Below are 8519 nucleotides of genomic sequence, written 5' to 3'. Positions count from 1 at the left end.
TGAGGGATGTTAACTAGACTTATTGTGGTAATAATTTTATGATATATGCATACATCAAATATTTAGGTTGTACACCTGAAATTAACAGGTTGTATGTCAATTATATCAATAAAATACAAAAACAAACAACGTAATGAGATAAAATGCCAAGTGATGACAAATATGTACTTGGGGCTCTCATAAATTGCTAACGGAAATGCAAACTGTACAGCCACTTTGGAGAAATTTGGCAATCTAATAAATTAAACATACACATACAAAAAAATAGTATGGAGTTTCTCCAAAATATTAAAAATTAAATTTAGTTACCATACTATTGGGTATTTTCTCAAAGAAAATTAAAACACTAATTTGAAAAGATATATGCACCTCTATGTTTATTGCAGCAACAGTTACAATAGCAAAGATATGGAAGCAACCCATGTGTCCATTGACAAATGAATGGATAAAGAAGACGTGGTATATAAATACAATGGAATATTATTCAGCCATAAAAAGGATAATATCTTGCCATTTGCAATGGCATAGAGAGATCTATAGGTATAATGCTAAGTGAAATACTTTCTGTTTGTTCTTCCTCATCTTGTTCAGTGAAATTGTGGCTGGCAGTTCCACCAGAAACTCCAGTGACTGCCATATTCATTACATAAGACAAAGGTATTCATGGGCTCAGCACTGCATGTCTGCACCCAGTTTTGGGTACAGTTCTTCCATCTACTGCACTGGAAGAGGTCAGTGGTGGTGCCACCCATCTTGGCCATCTGATGCTCACAGGTAACCTTCTGGGTCATGGAATTTCTCAATTCTCTCAGCTCATCACTGGCCATTTCCTCTGTCATCATCCTGGCAATAAGCACAACAGAGATGGCCCCACTGAGCACATTATTCCTCAGACTGGATTCCTGGAGTCCACAAGTTTGCTTATTTGTCTGTGAACTTGGTTCCAGTACTTCATGTCAGTGCTCTTGAGCTCCTAATAGATATGATCTTCAATTTCTGATGACTTCTTGTCACAGTTGGCTCCATAGTCCTTGCAATTGTCATCAGCCTTCAGGGCTGCTGAGGGCATTTCCACACACTTATCCTGCACAGAATACCCTATGGGATAGTAGGGTGCCAGGAGATAGATCGAGGGGGCAAAAGTAAGGATTGAGGTGCTGCTGGGTGTTTTTGGAGTCTCTGCTTTTGATTTGCTGCTGTTTGATTTTTTCGTCGATGGCCTTTTTGTAGAGGAGGTGGCTGAAGATTTGGAGTCCACAGAGTCTCTCCTGTCTTTGGGCTCTTGTCCTTGTTTTTTTCCTTGGTGGAAAAAGTCCTGCCTCTGGTTTCTGATGGGAACAGTCAAGCCCTTTTTCTTTCTTTGCTTTGTCTCTTTCTTCTCCTTTTTCTTCTTTGGGAGGTCCAGGGGAGTTCAATAGCTCCAGTTTCTGATGAGGACTCTGACCAAGGACACCACCTTTTTGTCTGAGCAGTGCTTGTGGACCCTATTAGCAGCGATTCCAATCCTGGTTGTCTGGAATAGGTGGATGGACATCTGACAGCAGTTCAGTTCTTCAGAAGGTCAAGGACCCCTTCTGTGTTCTTTCTGGCCACAACCTTCTCCAAGATTTCTGGCAATACTCAGCAGTTCCTCTTCCTGGCCCATGTTATCACACAAAACCTGTCAAGGCATGCTAAAATAAAGAGAATTAAGAGTACACTTATCTTGATGAGCACCGAGTAATGTATACAGCTGTTGAATCTTTATATTATACACCTGAGACTAATAAAATGCTGGATGTTAGTTATACTTGAATAAAATTTTTTTAATTCCTCATTTTTTATAACTATACTGTGAGTAACAATGTGTATGCTTTGGCTCTTGAGAACATATACAGAAATATATAGAGGTAAATCACACAATAATTTCATCCTTCTCTCATGTGGGTCAGAAAAATAACATTAAATATGCATACAGAAAATGATGGAGTGGCAAATGTAAACAATTGGTGAATCAGGGTAAGGGGTTTTAAAGGAGTTCACCACCCTAAACCTGTAATTTTATGTAAGTTTGACATTTTGTCAAGGTTAAAATCTACAAAAGAAAAAAGAATTGGGTTATCCAAATCTGGAAAGACCTTACCACGACTGGAGAGCCATGTGCAGCTATGTGCCTCCAAGGATTCTGGGTCCAAGCAAAGGTATGTGGAGACACACAGACTACATCCTCCATCCCATGGCTGCCTCACCTCTGATAAAGTGTTGTATCCTTGGCTAATTAAATAAGGACTTTAATCTAACACTCCTGTGTGTATGAGTGTAAGTGAGAATGTATGTGTGTATAAGAGAGTGTGTGCATGTGTGGGTTGTGTGTTCTCATCCCCAAAATTCATGACTCATCTCAAATATGGCAGAAACAGACCCTGTGAGGTGTTATAGCCCATGGACTTCCTGGAAGCAGAGCCATAAGAGGACGAACACTTTAAATATTCTAATTATTCCTTAATAAAGTTGGAGAAAAATGGAAAAAATAAAAATGAAAGGGCCACAATGAAGACACTTCCCTTACCTGCCCCACACTCACAGTTCCATGTGCAGGGATTTGTCAGGTTCACAAAGGACCTTCTTAATGAGATCTGCATGATGCCTTTTTGTGTCATATCCATTAACAATTGATTTTAAGTAGTTTATTCAATCATGTGGCTTGAGTACTTCCCAATTAGTCTTCAGTGATGTCTTTATAAACACTTATGTCAAAACAATACTGAGCCAGACTACTCCCCAGACCCAGTCTCAGGAACTGACCCCAGCCTGTGAAACCCTGGGGTCATGATGCTGGGTCCCTGCTGCCATAGTTGCTGCAGGCTGTAGCAGTGGCTTCAGTACCTTTTTTGGGGGGAGCACAAAAGGGCAGCATGCCACTTCCACCCACAACTTGCTCCTCAGCCACTCTCTCCAAAAATTCCCAATTGTTGATGAGGGGTGAGGCCATCTGATGCCATTCAAACATCTCTCTTTGAAAGTTTGGAATGACAATGCATAGAAAGGTTGGGGATGGACAGAGGGATTTTGACCCATGGGTGATGGGAGATATGGGTACATTCCTCTCCTGTCCCTCTTCAGAGTCAACAGTGCAGAGGCACAGAGGCTTCCTAAGGCCTCTCTGAACTTGCCAGCCACACCCAAAAATCAGCTGACATTGTTCTATTCACTCCCCCCTTTCCTGCCTAACCTCCCAATTTCCTCATTTCCCTGGATGGTACTCACAGTAAAAGGTGAGCACATGTTCTGTATATCTCAGGATCTGTTTGCTAGGGAGCCCAGGCTAAGATAAACCCTGTCAAGAATTGACTAAAAGCAATACCAGACTGGGAGGATGAACTTATACAGAGGGTCACCATCACAGGCAGAGGAAATGAGCAATAAGGTGTTTAACTAAGCACTTCTGCCTGGATGTGGCACGCGTGCTTCTCTTAAACCACAAAGCAGGGGGCTGTGACTGCCCACCAAACACATCTCTGGCCTCCTACTTTCTTTAATGTTATAAAAATGGCAGGTGCTGTGCAGATGCAAGTGTCGTTATGAGAATAACCCATGAGCCTCCAGGTTTCCAAAACATGTGGTTTGCTGCTATGAATTCTGGCCCATGCAAATTCAGGGCCTGGCAAAGAAGTCATCCAAAACCCCCAGAAAAAGGGAGCAGGCTTAAAGAGGATTTTATGAGATAGAATTTAAATCAATCATTTGAATGTTAAATCCTAAAATTACAGAGAACTCAAGTTATTTTTATTATGCCTTGGGAGCTGAATATTTTGACATATTAATCAGTTCTCCAAAATGGCATTTACATAAAAATTTTGGTTGCTTTTGATGGGTCTCTGTCCCTATTGTTACAATATAATCTCAGGTGAGTTGGGTGAGGCAAGGATGCCTCTGGTGATTTGTGACTCATGCACCATCTACCCCTGAATGGGAAAAATCAATTCCCTAGAGAACTTTCTTAGAAAATTTTCCAAGAAGTCTGTTTGTTTACACCTTGGGAATGGCAGTTAGATACAGCTATTCCACACAAGCCTATGAAACAGAGGCTCTTGTGACTGCTGAAGGGGTGCGGCCTCATATAATTGGGAAATGGCCCCAGGAGCTTTGACCTTGGCAGGGCTGGACATGTTGCTGCTAGTTTCTGCCTCAGTACACATTGCTAGTGGAAATGAAGGTCGTGGCTGCTGGGCTGGCATCATCTGCTCTGTGCTGCTCTCCAGTCACAAGCTGGTATGTCTCAGAAGTCAGCCAGCCCACCACTATATGCCATCAGCCACAAGAAAAGCTGGAAAAGAAACCACAGCTCTCATGGGTTGTTTTGAGAAGGATCAATAAATCATGCCTCTCTGTTTCATACTCAAGTTCAGAACCAACAGAGACATACTAATTACCAATTTCAAAGCTAATTGGGATATATCAAATGCAAGTGGAATCATACCAACTCATCCAAGTCATCAGAAACCTTGGGGTGCCTGGATGGCTCAGTCGCCCTTCGGCTCAGGTCATGATCTCACGTCTCATGAGTTCAAGCCTGGTGTCAGGCTCTGTGCTGACAGCTCAGGCCTGGAGTCTGCTTTGGATTCTGTGTCTCCCTCTCTCTCTGATCCTCCCCCACTCGCACATGGTCTCTCTCTCTCAAAAATAAATAAATATTAAAAAAATATTTTAAAAAAGAAACCAAATGTCTGCTTTATAAACAAAGCAGCTGACCCTGGACAATGTAGCAAGGTGCATGGAAGCAGGGCCTTCCCAATTCTGTTCCCTCGAAGAGCCACTTTACCCACCAGTGACAGGAAGCCCTGACCATGAAACCCTCAGCCTGGGGTAGGGTATCTAGAGATCACTAGATGCTCCTTGCAGGAAAGTATTTCCCTAAATCAAAGACAGGAAGGGGCCAAACCACACATGCCTTATTCCCAAGGAGAAAGGAGGAAATGAGTAGGGAGAGGCCAGGAGTGCCCCTTTCATGGAAGAAATGTCAGGAGTAAGGAGCAAAGTCATCTATCCATTACCAAAAGTTCTCATTGTAAAGGACACCCTGCCTCATATAACTTAAACTCCATCATTCTCTGTAGCCTAGAGTGAAATGTTCTGAGGTGTTTCCTTTAGGAATGCATGTTTATATAGTGAAATGACAGAGTGTATGCAGCTAACTTAAACAAGTCCAACTAACAAACTCCCCACTCAAGAGAGGGCAATGCGAGAGCAATTTCAATAGTACAGGCCATTGTACACTTGAGAGATGGAGATGCAAGACTCATTATCCATACAGCATGTGCACTATACAGTTTCAGAGATAGTTCTTGGTATAGAGCATAAGGTATTTTTATTCTGTGTAACTGGGTGCATTACCAGCTTCTCCAACACCCACTCTGGTATGGCTGAGAGAGGTTCTACATCACAGGACCAGCCTCCTGGGGACAGCAGGTCACCCATTTCCCCTCAATAATGGAGCTTGTGAGTGTGATGACGATCCTCAGGGCTGCCATCACCATCACTAACATGTCCCTGGAGAAGGCAAAGATGATGGTATGCCTTCATGGAACAGGGGCATCACAGATACCTGGCCTTGGTGGAAATACCCTGAAGAAATACACAGTGCACCTGTCTTAGGCTGGGTTTCCTCAGAAACAGAACTGAGACAGCTTTTGAGTACAAGAGTTTTGTTTGGGAGGTATCTCCAGGACACACCAGGAGTGGAATGGGGTGGTAAGATGGGGAAGTCTCTCTCAAAAGGCATGTATAGCCTGCCTCATGGGTGTATGTGGCAGACTTCAGTGTACAGAGGCGCCCCTACACAACAGTGCACTAACAGCCAGGACGTGAGTAATGCAGTGGTCACGGGAGGGGATCTGGGTGGGAACTCACACATCTGCAGCAGTCACCTAGTGCTTCTTTGCACCCATTCTCCTGTAGCAATCACCTCCTGGACAAAGCTGCCACTCTCCACCACCCTCACAATGGCTAAGGGCAGGACCTGCATCCAAACACATCAGAGTCACATTATTCTCCTTCACGTTCCTTTTACCAGCCTCCTGGGGTCCCATCCTCCTATGGAGAGCCACCGTCTTCTGCCCTGAACTCTCAGCTGCTTATCTTCTCACATTCATGACCACTAGAATAGTATGACCAAAGTCATTAACACTTAAAGACATGTAGGTATCGGCATGTTCTGTTGCTTCGTCTGGAATGCTCTTCCTCTAAATGCCTTCATTGCTCCCTCCTCCAACGCTCCTTCTCCATCATCACTTCCTAGACTCTTCTTTATTTATTCTCAGCACCTAACATCCTCTATGTTTCATCCTCTATATTGTCCATTTATCCTACCATTTTGCCTCTAAGAAAATTTCCTTGCACATAGGAGCTAGCCAATATATATTTGTAGAATAAATTGATAAATTATATATAAATGAAAGAGTGTCAAGTGTGAGGCCAATGTTACTTATCCAGGTGACTCTCAAAGGTGTTGGAAGAACAATCATCATCTGAGCTCCAGCTTCCCCCTTCATCATCAAGGAAGTCAGCCAAAGCCATAGTTCTACAAACTGTATTCCAAGTGCCCTGAGGTTTTATGGACTTCCACTGCATGGAGGTGGAGGGGCAAACAGAGTCTGGATAGTATGCACTCAATCCTTCACATGTTAGAAAGAAAACAAAGGAGGAGAGATGTGACTGGAATCTACTGAATATCCTGTGTACATTGAGGCATTTTATATACATCTCATTTAATCCCCACAACAACCCTATGGCTCAAGGACAATTACTATCCCCATTTGGTCATGAGAACTGAGGCTTCAAAGGACTTGCTTACCAAATGCAGGAAGACAACTTTGCAGTCACTCCTCTTCAATACCAAGACCAATGACTGTGACCAACAGGAACCTCCATGTCCTACAGCTCTTGACTGACCTGAGGGGCCATTCCTACCGGGGACTCTGCTCTGGGGTCAGTTTTTGTCCTGCCTCAGACAGATTGCAGCATCTGTGATCTCAGCCTAGGGGAATAAATGGGTATCTCCCTTTACTATGCCTATGCAAGGAGAGCAGTGTGCACTCATCCAGCTCTAAGCAAGACGCCTATATGGCACGCCAGTCATGCAAGATGGCTGGGCACATACTAGTATGGTTTCTCCATTCAGCTACTGCTGGACAAAATCCTCACTTTAAGACACCAGAGAGGCCATCAGAAACAGATGCACAGCTTCCATTTCAATAAAGGGAAAGATATGAGAAAGAGTAATTTGTGTCACTTTTGATTTTGGGCTTAAGGGACTGAATTGCTTTAGGGGCTATACCAAACCACAGGCTCCTTGGATACAGTTGTTTATGTTGGCATTCTTGTAATAAATAATGTAGCTCAGCCAGGCAAGCTAGCTTGGAACTACCACTCCCATCCTTCACTGCAAAAAATATTTGGAAAGGTCTAGATTCTCTGGGGTGGCTGCTGAGCCCTAGCCCAGCCTGGCTGCAGGCTGTGTTTTCAGCTGTGACACTTTCCATCCAAAGGCCTTTGTTCTGTCCCCATGTTTCCTTGGCCTTGCTACCTTGTGATGCTCATTCGAGGCCCTCCACCAGGGGTGCTCTTTCCGCTCCCAGCTCTCACTGTACCTTTTCCAGTTACTAGTAAAGCACAGTAAACCAACTCAAAGTTAATGATGTGAAACACTGTTTCATTATGCTCACAGACTCTGTGGGTTGGGACTTCAGAAAGAACATAACAAGGACAATTGTCTCTGTCCTACAATGTCTGGGTCTTCAGGTTCAGGAGTCAGAGGGATGCAGGTGTTGCACATCTGATTCTGACAGGCATGCACAACAGAGGCAAGGCAGGCCACTGGCAATGTTTGTTATGATTTAGTCCTCAAACCTACATTATAGACAATGTCCTTACATGAACAAGACATGAAAAGTTTGAAAAACAATGTCATATCCACAGATTATAAAGCAATTGTCTGTGGTATAGTGTACCAGCCCGAATGCTGGGGTTGCAAGCAAAAGAAATCCATCCTGCCTTAACAGAATTCACTGAGAGATGGCTCAAAATGATGGATAGAAAGATCCTGAACTCACATCCTCCCACAGACACAACAAATTCACAACTGTATATGGAATAATTTCCTCTGAAAACTAGATGTTCCACAACAAAGAATAAAAATGAAACATTGACATGGATAGGAGAGTCAGAGACACAGGCTTGTTTAAAAAAGAAACCCACCTCAGATGCAGTAATCCACAATCAGGAGGCATCTCCAAAATACAGAACTATCTCTGGAGAAGCAAGGAGTCTGTGCTCCACATCAGGCATGACAACCCCTAGATCCTTCACAACAGAGGAAAGCCTCCAGCATGCCTGGCTTTGGAAACCAACAGAGATTACATCCAGGAAAATCATGGAACTATAGTGAATGGAGAACCCACACTTAAAGGGCTCTGACACAGACTCATTTGCTCCTGGACCCAACACAAAAGTACATTTGAAAAGCATCTAGGTCATATGTG

General features: G+C 43.4%; 1 pseudogene; it reads right to left on the bottom strand.

Annotated features, from left to right (window-relative positions):
- Positions 1–587: 587 nt before the first annotated feature.
- Positions 588–1645, bottom strand: LOC132672146 (transcription elongation factor A protein 3 pseudogene; annotated as a pseudogene).
- Positions 1646–8519: the final 6874 nt, after the last annotated feature.

The sequence above is a fragment of the Panthera onca genome, chromosome A3 (assembly GCF_046562875.1).
Source record: "Panthera onca isolate mPanOnc1 chromosome A3, mPanOnc1 haplotype 2, whole genome shotgun sequence".
NCBI classification, from domain to species: domain Eukaryota; kingdom Metazoa; phylum Chordata; class Mammalia; order Carnivora; family Felidae; genus Panthera; species Panthera onca.
Note: the sequence above shows the minus strand (reverse complement) of the source record. Positions and strands in the feature narration are given on the sequence as shown.